The sequence below is a fragment of the Eubalaena glacialis genome, chromosome 16, assembly GCF_028564815.1.
Source record: "Eubalaena glacialis isolate mEubGla1 chromosome 16, mEubGla1.1.hap2.+ XY, whole genome shotgun sequence".
NCBI lineage: Eukaryota > Metazoa > Chordata > Mammalia > Artiodactyla > Balaenidae > Eubalaena > Eubalaena glacialis.
In genome coordinates this window covers 5718725-5735568 of record NC_083731.1, presented here as the reverse complement: position 1 = coordinate 5735568, position 16844 = coordinate 5718725, and positions in this window count along the sequence as shown.

The following is a 16844-nucleotide window of genomic DNA, read 5'->3' as shown; positions in this document are numbered from 1 at the left end:
TTTCTTAACGAGATTACCCCTAAAAGCCCCTGAGAAGTCAGCTCCTTCCTGCCCCATGTTTCGTGCTCTCCTGGTTAGAAAGCTTCATTGAGACCTATTCTTAGCACACCTCTCCTCCAAGTGTAGAAGTTAGACCCCACCAGCTTGGCTTGTCACTCTTAATAAGGATGTTGTCAGACAACCGAAACCCATGCCGAGAGGCTGGGGTGTAATACACCTCTCATCCAGCCAACAGGAGGGACTTGGCTGGGCTGGTATACTCCGGGGCCGAACGCAGGTTCCTTTTATTGACCTAGCATTTTCCTTTTATGGGAATGCACATCTTACCCAGCAAACCTATGAAGAAAAAGGAAGGTTATTTTCCCCATTTCCAGTTGGAAAAAATTGGGACGGTAAGAGCCAGGTGGTTTGCTGGGAAGTGTTTTTTTGCACTGAGCATCACGTCTCTACCTGGGAGCTCCAAGCCTTCTCCCTGTACAGTTGCGAAAGGGATCAATTTACACAATGTCTCAATGTCAAGTGCATGAGAGAATCATACATTTTAGTCATATTCAACATCAAGATGGCTGGCACTTCCCACTTCAGGTTACAAATGTCAACTTAAAAGGGCTACTGGTATACCACTCCATGGAAATAGAGAACTCATCCCCCCAAACCATCTTCATGCAGGATAGAACTCCCTTTTCAAATCCTGGCAACTCTATTAATTACTTTTAAGATTAACTAAATCCCTATGCTTTTAAATGCCTATCATTCTACCAAATGATTTCTCAGAAAGAATTTTAAATAACAGAGACTCTAGACCGTTCAGGGGAATAGCCATATCACCTCCAAGTTTCCTAACATGTTCTATAGAATACCATAAAGAATTGCTTTTAGGATGATAACACATAACTATCAACCATGAGAATGGAGTTCAGGTCATTTTCTACACACATAGCCATAGTCTGTAAAATCCGCTAATGAAAACGCCCCCCTCCGCAAAAAAGACAGGACATAGATTCTAAAAATATAGAAACATAAATCAAGTCCACTGTGGGATATTGAATTTCTAAGATTAATGTTAATCCTCAATTGCTCAGAAACATTGTTTGTCTTTAATTATTATAATATTCTCATTCAATTAAAAAAAATTAGGTGCTATAATTCAAACTTTTAATTAAGCGAATTAGCTTTTGACATTTTCTTGGAAAAAGATGTTCCCAATGTGGCTTTTTCCCTTTACTTGCAATTAAACGTTCCTTAGCACTATTTAAATACTTTGGTAAGAAATATGCAATTTATAGCAATATGCCAACTTTTTTCAGACACTGACGAGGCAGCTATTAACCTCAGGCATCATACATTTTAGGGAGAGGTGGAAACTTGCAATGAATCTGAATGGCTTTTTTATAGTGATGGGTGCAAACAGCACAGCAGTACCTGTAGCAAAATCATCTTTTGATTCTCGATACAAATGCTGCTGGTCCTCCTAAAACTGCTGTTCCAATTACTGAGACGTATCTTGCCATCTTGCCACCTAAGGATGTCTTCACTTTGCTTTCATGTCTCTACCATACATTTCTGCTGCCACATCCTGTTGTTTCTGTTACTTCAAGTTGTCAGAGGAAAAAGTTAACTCTGTCATGGAACAAAGGCTTCTTTGTATTTGCCTGAAGTGTAGCTGAAGGAGCCCTGTGAACTGAGCATTAACTGCAGGGGAAGGATTGCTTTGGCCACATGTGTTATAAGTCACATGATATCACACTGTCCCTCATAATTGGTAGGGGACAAACAAAACCGGCCATCAACTGTGGAGAGATCATTCACAATATATTCTCACTGCCTCTGTCATTCGAGTGTTGGTTTTTATGTTGGAGCTAATGAGTTTCATTCTTGGAGCTCATCAAAGGTAAGTCTTCATATTTTAGCAGAAAAAAAAAAAAACAACCCATCATAATAATAATACTTTATTTCTCTTGTGGTAAGTACCCACTCTGACATTTCTCTAATTAAGAAGTTAGACTCCTAGAACATGTTCTGTTTGTCACCTGGGTACAAAAGCTTCAGCAGAATGAGGATGGTTAGTGAGGTGTGGTCTTGAAATAAGCACTTTTGCCTCTTGCACAAGCCTTTCATTGAAACGCCCCTTCCATTTGGGTTACTTGATTCAGTTCAGGAGCACGGAGAACTGATCTGTTATGACTCATAAAATATTTGCTCCTTCAAAAAGAATGAAGGAAATAAAACACAAGCGATGGTGTAGATGTGTATTTGTGCCTATTTGAAATCAAGCTCTTTGATATGCAATACCGATCTTATCACCAGGGAAAAGACGAAACATTTTAAAGAACTCTTTTTTTAAAAAAAGGTCCCACTTCATTTCATAAAACGTAAAAAACTCTAAAAGTCTATCTAGTTATGGATCTTTGAAATCACCTGCTCAGTCAAACATTCTTAGCTGTATATCTCTGGTTTCAAATGTTTGCTTTTGTAATAAAACAATTCTAACCTTATGAGACTGTCAACTCTACAGAATCAGATCAGCTAACTAAAAGCTTTTGCTTTAGCTTTTCAACAATGCAGTAGAAAAAAAAGAAAAGAAAAGGAAGCCGAGGACAAGAACCACATGGTATTCAAACGACTCGAATGCATATGGCAAAAGAAAATTAGACTACTGATGCTATTGAATAAATGGCCTGTGATCTTATCAATTTTCATAAGTTAAGCAGGTTGAAACTGGTCAGTGTTTAGCTAGCAAATCTGAGTGACAAAAAAAGAGGCTGATGAAAAGTAAAAACCATCAACTCGATTTTATCTGTGGGCAGATTTACCAACCTGTGGGTTAGCAATGCTATCTGATCTCTCGCCCACCAATGGGCCGTTGTATTGTTCTGAAATCCCAGCCACCTGGGGCTACTAGGAAACCTCTTATCTGTCCCCACTGGGCCACACTGGCTATTTACACCAACTGAAAACCATCTCCTCTGGCCAATCACTGCAGTGAAAAGAAGAAGAGAAATTACTTTTCCCAATTCAACACCGTAGGCATGATTCCCCACGTTTTGGTGTATGACACTTCTCTTTTTAAAACATGTCAGTTTTTGCACATTTTGTGTCAGGCACTTTGCCAAAGACATATGTATGTATTATCTCATTTAATCCTCACAACAACACTATAAGAAAGAAACTACTATAATTTTTATTTTAGAGGCGAAGACAGTAATTTCAAAATTACACAAATAGTGGATGGGAGAGGGAGGATTAGAACCCATTTGTCTTATTCCAAAACACTTTTGAAGAGGACATCTATAACTTTGACCCATTCACAATTTCTTGGCCCTTTCTTCTGGTACCTCCCACTTTCCTTTGGGAAACGATATCTTCCTCCTTCCGTGTGGTAGAACCCATGGTCTCAGAGGTGGCTCATGGCCCAGGCTGGGCTAGTCGGATTCTCCTGGGCGTTTGTATGCGGAGCACAGACCTTGGGGCAAGAAGGGAACTGGCGGTTAATCACCAGGTGACTGAACGAAGAGAGTCAAAGAGCCTTTACAGGGAGACCAATGAATTGCTCTGGGGGCTTCCCTGGTGGCGCAGTGGTTGAGAATCTGCCTGCCAATGCAGGGGACACGGGTTCGAGCCCTGGTCTGGGAAGATCCCACATGCCACGGAGCGACTAGGCCCGTGAGCCACAACTACTGAGCCCGCGCGTCTGGAGCCTGTGCTCCGCAACAAGAGAGGCCGCGATACTGAGAGGCCCGCACACCGCAATGAAGAGTGGCTCCCGCTTGCCACAACTGGAGAAAGCCCTCGCACAGAAACGAAGACCCAACACAGCCATAAATAAATAAATTTTTTAAAAAAAGCCAATTCCATGTTTAAAATATTAAAAAAAAAAAAAAAATGAATTGCTCTGGTGGTCATCTTCTCGTGACCTGGTTATTCACCTCTTCGTTTGATTCCAGGAGCCACTCAGGATCTTTCCATTAAACCCCCTTTCTTGTGTTATTCAGCATTGGTTCTGGCACTTGTGAGCAAAGGGTACCTCCCAGAGGCTCTGTCATAAGGATGTTCATAGCACATGTACTAGGTTCTTGGTGCCCAGGAATAAGGAAGACATGTTCCAGCTCCTCAAGGAATTCAGAATCTAGATGGAGAGACACACTTGGGTCTAGTCCAAGCTCTCTCAGGGGTATGAAAATACATTATCCGAGCATACTTGAATCAACAGCTAATTCTGCTTAGCAAACTTCAGAGAGAGTTCACAGAGAAAAACTGGTGGTTAATAGAATGTAATAATTATGTTCTCCTTAGTACATGAGATCCCCTGGCTGAAATATCGTACCTCTTTCTTTGGAGCAGCAATAGAACTTGTTCATTGACTTATTTTTTATATATTTTTTAATATTCACATATTGAGCAACTCTTTTATCCTCTTGGATCTAGTACTATATGAACAGGGAATGTTAAAAATAAATAAATAGCAATAAACAAATAAACCTACCTTCTGGTCTCAAAGAGAGACACACGTGTATCAAATACTTCCAGTGATGTTTTGGGTACCTGGTAGGCTGAGAAGCCATTGTAGAAGGAGAAAAGAGGACAGATTTTACAAGACAGGCCTGAGTTCATGGGCTGCTCTGACATTAGCTCTGAGTATTTAGACAAGCAACCTAAAAATCTCTGAGTCTTGAATTCTTCATTTGTAAAATAAAACTCACGACCCTTGCCCCATATACTTGTTGAAAGATTCAATGAGAACACCTGCATCTGTAGGTTAGATGTCTGACAGGTCTCACTGGGCTGTAATCAATGTGTTGGCAGGACTGGTGTTGGCATTCCTTTCTGGAAGGTCTAGGGGAGAATTTGTTTTCTTGCCTTCTGGTGTGTAGCAACTGCCCACATCCTTGGTTCAAGGCGCCCTTCCATCTTCAAGCCAGCATGGCCGGTCAAATCTTCACAGTGTATGACGCTGACTCTCTCCATTTCTTCTTAGTGCCTCCTCCACTTTGAAGGACGCTTGTGATTGTGGTGGGCCCACCTGGATAATCCAGGATAATCTAGGATAACCTCTCCATCTCCAGGTCAGCTGATTAGCAACCTTAATTCCATCTGCAATCTTAATTCCCCTTTGCTGTGTAACCCCAATATTCACACATTCCATGGAGTATAACATAAACATCTTTTAGGAGCTGTTATCCTGTCTACCACAGTAATGAAAAGTATAAACCACAAGCAAGCCAGTACATATTCTAAGAATTATGTTTACCATTGCCAGATTATTTATTTAAGAGTTATCAATATTTAGGAAGTCTGCTTATTTTACACATGCATGTGTGCTCACTCATACAAGTTTTGGACACAGTATTCTAAATAAATTTTGCATTATAGAAAGATACTAGTACCAATTTTCTATCACATGACTTAACTGACAGTATGTTTCTGTTTTGAAAGTCTATTCTTTCTGTGTGCACGTATTAAAGTTAGTATCATACAACTTGTCTTTTGCTTTGTTGGTTTGTTCATCACTTTGGTCTAATCCACTTTCCTGCCTTTAGGAAATCTAGCAGAACTACAATTATCATATTTCACCATTCCCTAAAATACACTTTGAAATCAATGAAGTGCCTAATAAGTAGCTGAAACAAAAATATTTCCTTCAAATGAGCTTGACAGTTTGCCCGTGTACTGATAAAAAGTGCTAAGGAAATTAATTAACATAATATTTTCTTGATTAACTCCCAAATTGTAGGTTGCAATATAAAACACAGTCAGTTGCATATGGTCCTCAGAACATTTTGCAGAATGGGGAAATGATCAGTGAGAGGGATGTATAAGGGGAAGATTTGGGATTAACGTATAGGCACTACTGAATATAAAACAGACAAACAAGGACCTACTCTATAGCACAGGGAACTTTACTCAATATCTTGTAATAACCTATAAGGGAAAAGATTCTGAAAAAGAATCTGAAACTGAATCACTTTGCTGTACACCTGAAACTAACACGACATTATAAACCAACTATATGTCAATGAAAAAAAAAATTGTCACAAAGGTTCAACTTTGCCTTTCTAAGTCAAATAAGAAAGAAGATTAACCTTTGGCTTAAAATTCTTTCCCTTTATAAGGCAAAACACTATTACCTGTTTAGTAGCTTTTTGCTAATCAATAACACATAGGGCCATGGCATTATTTTAATATCACTCTTTAAAACTGAAGCAGTGAATACTTCTTATCGGATGATGTAATGTCTTAAAATACCAGTAAGTCCCCTACATACGAACCTTCAAGTTGTGAACTTTCAAAGATGCGAACGTGCCTTCACATGTCCAATCACCTAAGTTAGTTCATGGGTCTGGCGTACATTGTCACATGCATGCATCCTCTACAAGTGGTTGTGCTTTTGTGTACTTTACTGTACAGTACAGTATAGAGTACAGTAGTAAAGTATCTTTATTTAAAGCCTAGGGCGTCCGGAAGCAAGTGTAAAAGCAGCGGTGTATAGCCGATTGTGTTAGTTGGGTAACTAGGCTAACTTCGTTGGACTTACAAGCAAATTGGACTTAAGAACGCACTCTTGGAATGGAACTTGTTCGTATGTAGGGGACTTATTGTATTGGTAATAACATTTCTAAGTGGCCAAAAAGTTAGCTGAAGTGTTTAAGTAAAAAATAAATACTAAATACATAATTATTTATACAATTAAATCTTTATCAACATAGGATGTTAAAACTAGACATATGATTTAACATCATACAGTGTTGCAACTTTTTCTTTTGCCTCCTTAATTCTCTGAAAAAAAAACTTAGAATAAATATGACTAGTGTTATAAATATTCAATTAAAAGAGACACACCTATCTTTTATTTTTTTAATTATACTTTAGAAATTGTAATATTAGTTACAATTAGTTACAGAAAAATAGTTAGTAACAGAAAAATAAAGCTGCTCCCCCCCAAATTATATCAAGTCCATGATTAATTTGTCCTGGAAATGAAAATTATTTCTCCATATTTACAGGAAAAGTATAGTACTAAACTTCAGTAAAAAACTTCGATCAAGTTCCTAGTCCCACAGCAGTGTTATATGTGGTATGAAAACATCTATGGATGAACAAAAATGAAAGCTATTGTAATACATTCATCTCAATGTCTGTCTCAATGTTTTTCTCAAGCATTTTTTCATTATCACCTCCCATCTAAGGAAACTTTTTAGATCCCTTTTTTCCCTAACTGCCCCCCACCATGAAATTGTAATGCGGCAGGTACACTGTAAATGTTTATGTACTATATGTATACCTGTGCTTTATACATAAAAAGAGTAAGATATTTTTGCTCCCCTCCCCCAACCCAGAAGTGATACTGTATTGTGGAGAAAGCAATGCTTAGGTGATGCCTACCTACATTCACTTGTTAATTTACCCCACAAATGTGTATTGGATGCTTCCTATGTGCCAGGCACTCAATAGTAAACAAACCCCATTCTCATTTTAGTAAAACAGACAGATTAAGCACATCAACATATAATGCATCCCAATGTTGATTTTAAGAAGAAAATGTCAGGAGCAATAAAATGTTTCTGTGGGCAATCTCTTTTAAACAACAAGGTCCTACCGTATAGCACAGGGAACTATATTCAAGATCCTGGGATAAACCATAAAGGAAAAGAATGTATATGTATGTATAACTGAACCACTGTGCTGTACAGCAGAAATTAACACAACATTGTAAATAAACCATACTTCAATAAAATAAAAAAAAAAGAAGTTGATCACCTGCCGCACTCCCTTGCTATTATGTCTAAGGAAATCATGGATTCTTGAAAGTAGCAGGAGGCTGACACTAAGAGGGGTTTTTCAGAGCTCTGGATCTGTGAGGTTCCCGACCCCCTGTTCGAGGCTGGCTCTGTCACAGAGGGAGGGTCTTCGTCCAGCCCGTTCTGGAAGGCACAGAACTTGAAGGAACAAACAATTCCTGAAACAGGACGGTAAATAAGGTTGAACTCTATGAAGCTGGCCAGATTCCTCTTTCTTCCTTAACAATGTTGAAGACAGAACAATGAAATCTATAATCTATCATTATTTTTTAAAATATTTGAGAACTATCATGTAGACAGAATCTGATATAAAAAGAAGAAATGACCATATTTTAGAGTGAACAACCTCTGGCATTTTCCAGTTTTTTTTATAAAGTATAATACATGAAAACGTCCACTCCCTTGATAAAATTTAGAAGATAGAGAGAAGTAGAAAAAACGAATGATGACCTCAGAGTCCTATTCCACTAATAGAAGCAAATTTAATATTCAGTTTGAAGCCAGGGAGAACGCACATCATCAGGAAGCAGAAAGCAGGAGGCAGAGAGAAGGGAAAGGACCCAGGAGCCAGTGCGGGGAAAGGGACATGGCCGGAGGGGCTGAGGCATGAGCCTGGTGGGACACCGCTGGTCACCGAGCATCATGGCCACTGCCAGCTGTGGTCAGAGCAACTGCGGTGCCCTAACCAGCAATGAGTCATGTTTGGTTTTCCGGCAGACTGGCCATGAGGGTGCTGAAATGTCCTTTGTCTTGATGGTGTTAATCACCTATTAACTGAGATACCCAGGCTGTTTCTCTTCCTTGAACCTGCAAGGGATTAACTCAACCTAATTTGTCATGTGATTCCACTTCTAAAGGAATCCCGTTTCATTCAACCATTTGACTCAAGATATGAAAACTAAGTGGTGTTTCTTTTCCCTCTTTCTTTCTTAAAACAAACTTCTTTTTCAATATAGCTGAGTACTGTCGGCATGAGCATCTTCCCTGTCTGGGCATGTGGCCAGCCAGCTAGGGGGCCACTGAACCAGTAAGAGAACCAGGTGTAAGAGAACCAGATGAGGTGTAAGTGGGGAAACCTAGAAATGAGGTGAACTGGCCTGAACCTCCGGGGTGGGGAGCAAAGGGTGATGAAGTCCAGTCCCGGGAAAGTCTAGGAGGATGATCTGATGCAAACTAACTTAAAAGGAGCCACAAAGCCAGACCGAATGAAGAACAGGCAGCATAGAGAGTCACTTAGAGGGTGGACCCTGGGCCCTCACCATGCGATGGATACTGCCTCTCACACTTACCATTGCACACACCTGGACAACTTACCCGACTTGTGTACCTCAGTTCCCCCTTTTGCAATATGTGGATAATAGATAATAATAATTCATCTCATGGTGTTGCTAAGTAGTAAATACTATTGATTCATTCATTATTAGTAAAGTACTTGAAAAACTGGCTTGTACATAATAAATACTATGTATTAGTGTTAATTAAATAAATTACGTGAATAAATCAGATGAGTGAAGAATGTGAAAGAATAATGTCTTGGGTGCCCCCAGAGAACACGACTCTTATGGGGGAGCCTCTGGCTAAATCCTTGGGTGGAAAATAGCAGTTAATGGTATCTTGTCCAGAACAGGTTTGAGTGGACCCTGAAAAACAAAAAAGAGGAAAATGTACATCAGGAGCACGTTTTTAGAGACAACACCGTCATCGTAATTCCCATCACAAAATAGAAGTTTGATTCAACGTTCGTGGCAGTGCATTTTACACCATCCCCGCGTGATCAGCTTCGCAGAGTACTGCCACTGTTGGCGCTGTCCCTCACTGGTGTTCCTGAGAATAGGTGACCTACAAAACTGATGCTCCTACCACAGTGTGAGATTGATCATTTTCATCAACAGCAACAACTGCAACAACAAGACACTCCATCAGGGGCTGGTGTGTGCAGGGAGCAGAACTCCCATCTTATGGGTCTATTTCTCTCGTTTATGATATTTTGAGAGGTAGCAAGACTTTCATTCATGCTTTCTCATGCTATGCTCCCCAGCCCGCAGAATATGTCCCAGAAAAATGGCCTTGGCGGAGCCCCTATCTCACTAGGAATCTGTAGACTTCTCAGAGACCTCTGTTTGTCTCAGCAGAGTTTTCCTGAGTCTCCATGAGATGATTCACAGACTATCTTTCTGTCACTACATCCATTTTTTCCCTCTCCAGTATGCTTCCTGTTTTACTATTGATACATGTCTACACGAGGTACACGCCAGTCCTTTATTCCTATTTAAAATATATTTACTATATTCCAGGCACCATATTAATTAGCCTCTAGTGCAATATGGTGGACAAGCTAGTCATCTCCCTGCCTCCTGCCTGGACTGTATTGACAGGTGTATCAGTCAGAGTTCTCCAAAGAACCTGAACCACTAGGGTGTGGATAGACAGGTAGGTGGATGGAAAGATAGATAGATACATAGATATGTAGATAGAGGTTGATTTTAAGGAGCTGGCTCATGTGATTTTGGGGGCCAGGCAGTCCATAATCTGCAGGGCAGGCAGCAGGCTGGAGACGCAGGGAAGAGTTGATGTCGCACTTTCAGTCTGAAGACAGCCTGGAGGCAGAATTCCCTCTTCCTTGTGGGATCTCAGTCTTTCCTCTTAAAGCCTTCAACTGATTGGATGAGGCCCATCCACATCATGGAGGAAAACCTGCTTTACTCAAAATCTACTGATTTAAATGTTAATTTTGCCTAAAATATACCTTCACAGCAATATTTAGACTACTATTTGGCCTGGCCAACTTGACACACAAAATTAACCTTCCCAAGTGGCAAGTGGGCATTTTTCATCTAAAGTGAAGGATGTCCAAACTCAGTACTATCCAAACACAAAGGAGAAACCCAATCTCAGACTCCAGGGGTCACAGGAGGTTTCCCTGAAGTGTGACATCTGATCCAGGGGTCATGTTTAGATGTAAAAAATAACATGTACTAAAGTCACATGGAACATGTGAAGACCTCAAAGTCATCTGATGTACTGGGAACAGTGTGAGTCTTGACTCCAGGAGCTAAAGAGAGAGAGTTCATAAAAGGTTCTGTTGACCAAGCCAAGGAGTTGGGTATTTTTCCTAAAGGCAAGGGGGAGTCACTGAGGGATTACAAGAAGCGACATGATGAGAATTAGATTATACATCGTGACTCTCATTGTATTGTGGAGAATTCGATTTGGGGTAGCAAACAGTGAGTTAAGTTGGGATAAATAGCATGAGTTGCTATGATGACCTGTGTGTGAGTATTCCCTATGACAGAGGTCAGACAACGTTTTCTACAAAGGGCCAGATAGTAAATATTTTAAGCTCTGTGGACCATATATTCTTTGTCACCAAAATTCAACTCGGCAGTTATAGCAGAGAACAGACATAGGCAACACACAACAAATGGGCATGCCTGTGTTCCAATAAAACTTTATTCACAGATAAAGAATATGTGGCACATATATACAATGGAATATTACTCAGCTATAAAAAGAAATGAAATTGAGTTATTTGTAGTGAGGTGGATGGACCTAGAGACTGTCATACAGAGTCAGAAAGAGAAAAACAAATACCGTATGCTAACACATATGCATGGAATCTAAAAAAAAAAATAAAGTGGTTCTGAAGAACCTAGGGACAGGACAGGAATAAAGACGCAGACATAGAGAATGGACTTGAGGACACGGGGAGGGGGAAGGGTAAGCTGGGACGAAGTGAGAGAGTGGCATGGACATACATACACTCCCAAACGTAAAATAGCTAGTGGGAAGCAGCCGCATAGCACAGGGAGATCAGCTCCATGCTTTGTGACCACCTAGAGGGGTGGGATAGGGAGGGTGGGAGGGAGATGCAAGAGGGAGGGGATATGCGGATATATGTATACATATAGCTGATTCACTTTGTTATACAGCAGAAACTAACACAACATTGTAAAGCAATTATACTCCAATAAAGATGACTGGTTCAAAATTGTTTAGGAGAGGCAATCAACAAGAAGAAGTGACCAATAATGTGTGAGGGGGAGAGGAGAGGAAGCATCAAGAATGATACATTTAGGAATGCATCCAAGTCAAGATGCTCAGTTAACTCTTGAACGTAAAAGCCTAGAACTCAGAAAAAAGTCTGGACTGAAGGTTAGAGTAGGGAGTTTTTTGTGTATAGATGCTCATCGAAGTAAACAAATTAGGAGGAAAGGGTAGCTGGAGAATGAATGAAACTTCAGAAAAGATATCAGGCAACTCCTAGCATTCAAGAGATGTACAATGGAAGAGGAATGAACAAAGGTGCCTGAAAAGGAATGCCCAGAGAGGGAAGAAGAACAGACCCTTGGTATCCAAGGGACAGAGGAAGAGAGGTTTGCTTTGAGAGAGAGACAGAATGAGCACTAATAAATGCTACTGTGAACAGAATCAAGTTCAGACACAAAAACATGAGTGGGTTTAGTAAGAAGGAAATGTTTGGGGAGTGTGCTCCAGTGGGTTTCCCAGTGGAACAGTGAAGGAGGACTCCACCTTTAACCCCTTTGCCGATATCTTAACTACAATGTCTTCGGCAGCTCTACCAACACGCAGTTGGTACGGTTTTGCGACTGATTATCACATTCTGTAAGTATTTTTTTTGTCCACTTAAAAACTTTATTAATATAGCTTTTTTATAATTGAAGTACAGTTAATTTGCAATGTTGTGTTAGTTTCAGGTGTACAGCAAAGTGATTCAGTTATACATACATGTATATCTATTCTTTTTCAGATTCTTTTCCCTTATGGGTTATTACAAAACACCGAGGATAGCTCCCCGTGTTACACAGTAGGTCCTTGTTGGTTATCTGTTTTACATGTAGTAGAGTGTATCTGTTCATCCCAGACTCCTAATTTATCCCATCGTAAGTCTTATTGCCTTTTGTTCTTTTGCTTCCAGTTCCTGCAAATTCTTAATTGTGCAAATTTGAAGAAACAGTGTGGAAAAACCTTAACCAGATACAACGTTACTCCAAGCATTATTTTTAGAATCTCCCATTAAGGTTCTGCTCTTACGATGCCAAATTGCCCAATGAAAACTGGAAGGAAAAAAAAATCTTACTGAGTTTTTCAGTTATTTTAATACTTGGCATTGTATGTCTTAACTCTCTATGGTGCATGATAGCCCGTGGAAAACAGAAGTTTCGTTGAAAAACAATATAATATTACAATTATCACAATGATTAAGATAGCTTATTATATCTTTAGATTATTATATATTTTAGATGTAGAATATGTGTGTGTGTGTGTGCACACACCAGGCTTTGTTAGCATTAAATAAACCCAAAGAAAAGTTCTTCTGCTTTAATTAATATGTGTAGGATAAAAATCTGATGAGGAAATTTTAAGTGTGTTTCATTAAGGGGAACCTGTCACAATTTTTTTCAGGTGCTATTTTCAGCCTCCCCTGCTTGCTCTGAAGCATCTCGTATAAACAATATCCTTTCTCTTCACACCTTTCTTGAAGCTTGTGGGAGTGGAGGTGGAAACAGATCTAGGCGGAGAGAGCAGAGATGTGCAAACCTCCTTGCTTTCCCAGCCCTGATTAGAGAATGGACTTGAGGACACAGGGAGGGGGAAGGGTAAGCTGGGATGAAGTGAGAGAGTAGCATGGACATATACACACTACCAAATGTAAAATAGATAGCTAGTGGGAAGCAGCTGCATAGCACAGGGAGATCAGCTCAGTGCTGTGTGACCACCTAGAGGGGGTGGGATAGGGAGGGTGGGAGGGAGATGCAAGAGGGAGGGGATATGCGGATATATGTATACATATAGCTGATTCACTTTGTTATACAGCAGAAACTAACACACCATTGTAAAGCAGTTATACTCCAATAAAGATGTTAAAAAAAAAAAAATAGCATTCATTTCACGTTGGCTCCAGGAAGACAAGAGCCCATTTTGCCCACACAACCAACATGACTGACATTAATTGGCTCTTCACCGAGCTTAAGAAAAAGAAAGAAAACCCAAGAGTCAATTTAACTATTGTAGGTAAGTTATATTTTTCCTAAGGTCCAAACAACTTCTGAGGTTTTCAAACTTTGAAGTAATCCTCAAAGCATTTCACTTTATTTTCCCATCAGTTACTTTCAGAAAGAAATATATATTTCCTTTGAAACTAAAAGTAACCTAAGGATTATTGTTTTAAACAGCAGATTAAAAATTATTTATTAAATGGAAGAGTCCAGAAAAGATCATCCTTTGGATGAAATAATATTTAGAATTAGACATGGTTGAATAAACTTTAGACCCTTCTGTCTAGTTTCTCTAGGAAATAAAATGAAGTTCATCACCACATTGTACATAATGACTTTTAAGAGTGCATTTTGCAACTGTAGCTTAGCTATTAATTTCATTTGAAATAAATTACAATAATGGAGTTTCTTCAACCTTATATGTAATTTAGAAACTTTTTCCATTGGTCTCAAAATGAGAGTTTACAACCATTCTAATAATAAAAAATTTGATAAGAAATGAAGAGCTTGAATTTCATTATGTATAAATCAATTTCTTTCTTTATTAGAATTTCTCCACAAAAGGTAGTAGGTAATTACCCTGTTGTATTGTAATTCATGCACATAAAGTATCTCAGTGATGAAGGTTAATTGAAGCTCCCTCCTCATCTTTGTAAATGTCTCTAAACTGCTTTGTCTTGGGCAAATTAAAACAAAAGACATTCTTTAATAAATGCTCAGAGAAAATTGATAATGGAGCAATACTAACCTCATAAATGATGTTCCCTGATATATTTAAAGTTTCATTTAAACTTTTATTTTCCAGACTTGTTTTATATCAAGCATAATGCATGCAGACAGAGCAAATAAATTTATGGGTCATATTTTATTTTCTTAATATAAAAATCCAAGAGAGAAATAAAAATTACTAAGTATCTTTCTAACAGTTTGATTTTACCAGGTGCCATTTATTTCCCTTTTTTCTTTTGATTTTATTCGAAACTTGTGCAAATAATCAGCATACACTAATATGTATAAAATAGGTAACTAATAAGAACCTGCTGTATAAAAAATAAATAAAATAAAATTCAAAAATTTTTTTAAAAATGACTTTTTCTAATGTGTTAACAGTTTTATCATATTTTCCTGACTTTTGTTATTTCGTAGTGGAAACTTATTTAATTTGTTATTTTCTTGTATTTTGTGAACTTTTGAAAAGTAACCTGAGTAAAAATGTATAGTGATTTGTCCTTTTATTTAGAAAAAAAAAAAATTAGTTGCACATACATTATTTGTTAACATGTCATTAGGGGATGCATATATTGTCAGGAACAAATGTGGTATTATCTGTCTCTCGGGAGCAGGAAGGAGAATTCATCTAATATTATGCCTTTGGAATCTTTTTGTAATAATATATCTCTCCCTTGCTTATTATAAAGGCTGCTAGATATGATTCGAGGAGAATAAAGCAATTATAAAAATAAAATCACAAAGAAATAATTACAAGTTTTCACCTATTACATAAGATTAATTTAAAACTGAACATTAGTGGAAATAGAAATATAGGAAATGTCTTTAAAGATTCCAACTCAAATTTCAAAGAATTGACAGAAATAACCAATCCAGGGAAGTAGCTGGGTGTGGAAGAGGGGCAGGGAAGCTTTGCCTAGATTGTCACATGAATGGCTAAAATAAAACAAGGTCCTCCAAATAGCTGTAGATTAATATTATTAATAAAGTTACTTTTTCCCTCCTTCTTTCCTCTGATATCCAGTCTTATTTCAAGTCCTGATGAGGCAAAAAAATGCCTGAATTTAACACGAGAATAAAAAGAAGTAAGTTCTTATTAACCAAAAGAAACCCAGCCGTCAGTAGGACACTGCAGTTCAGACAGAGACATTTCACTCGTGATTTACATTCGTTAAATTTGAAGAGCATATATTTTCAGGCACCTTTGTTGTCAAGGTTTATTTATGAAGATGTGGCCTGCTTCTCAATGGAACTTCAAGCACTTTTTTTTTTTAAACTTAATCCACCAGGGCCAGGAAGTGGAATCTTGATTGGAAGGTTCTGTCAAAGCTCGTTTGAGTGATAGTTGCATTTTTCATCAACATAATCCATAATCCCCTTTTCCATTGGCCGCCATAATTCATTGTCACAGACACACACACACCCTCTCCTGGGCTCAGGGAAGGAGCCCATCTCACAAAGAAAAGATGCTTCTGCGTCCAATTCTGGAGCCATTTGCAAGCTGCTGCCACTGATGTATAGGCTGATGTTCACAAATGATCTAGTCAGAGCCTTCCTAAGAAGCACCTGCACGGTGTAATTCACCGCCGAATTTACAGCGTGTCAGGAAAGCCATGCCCTTACCGTACTGTGTCAATCATGGCCTGAAACCTTTTACTCAAAACCTCCTAGCTGTTTCTCACACCACCCAAGGAAGTTTTGACATCTCATAAAAATCCAAAATGAATTCGTGTCATAGAGAGAAAAAAAAAGAGACAGGAAGGCTTCCTGATTCAATGAAGACGAGACCCATCAAGTTTCAATACCAAGTCCATTCTCTTATTTCGAATGCTAAACTTGATAAAATCTTGTTGACCACAGGTTCGTCTCTTTTCTTATTTTATGTATTTTATTTTAATTTTACCCTTTAATAGTGAAAGGGGAGATATACAGGACTACATTGGGTCGCAAGTCAGAATTCTATCGAATGTGATGAGTTGGAATTACCGATAATGACAGAACAAGTGGTTGTGTGCATGTGTGTGTGCGTGTGTGTGTGTGTACCAGAGTGAGGACAGACACATCTTGATATATGCTTATTTCGGGGGAATTGAAAAGGGGAAAAATGTTTGCTGCCCCTCCCAAAAGCAATGTTACCTACATGAGAGTTGCTGGCTTTATACCCTCCGGCTTTCTAACAGGAAGTGCTGCCATATTGTATTTCGCTAAGTGTCCCATCAAGTGAGAGACTGGAACAGGACAAAAGGTGAGCAAGTGCCAGCATCACAATCCCAATTAGCAGAGTGGGCGATGCAGCCAGGGA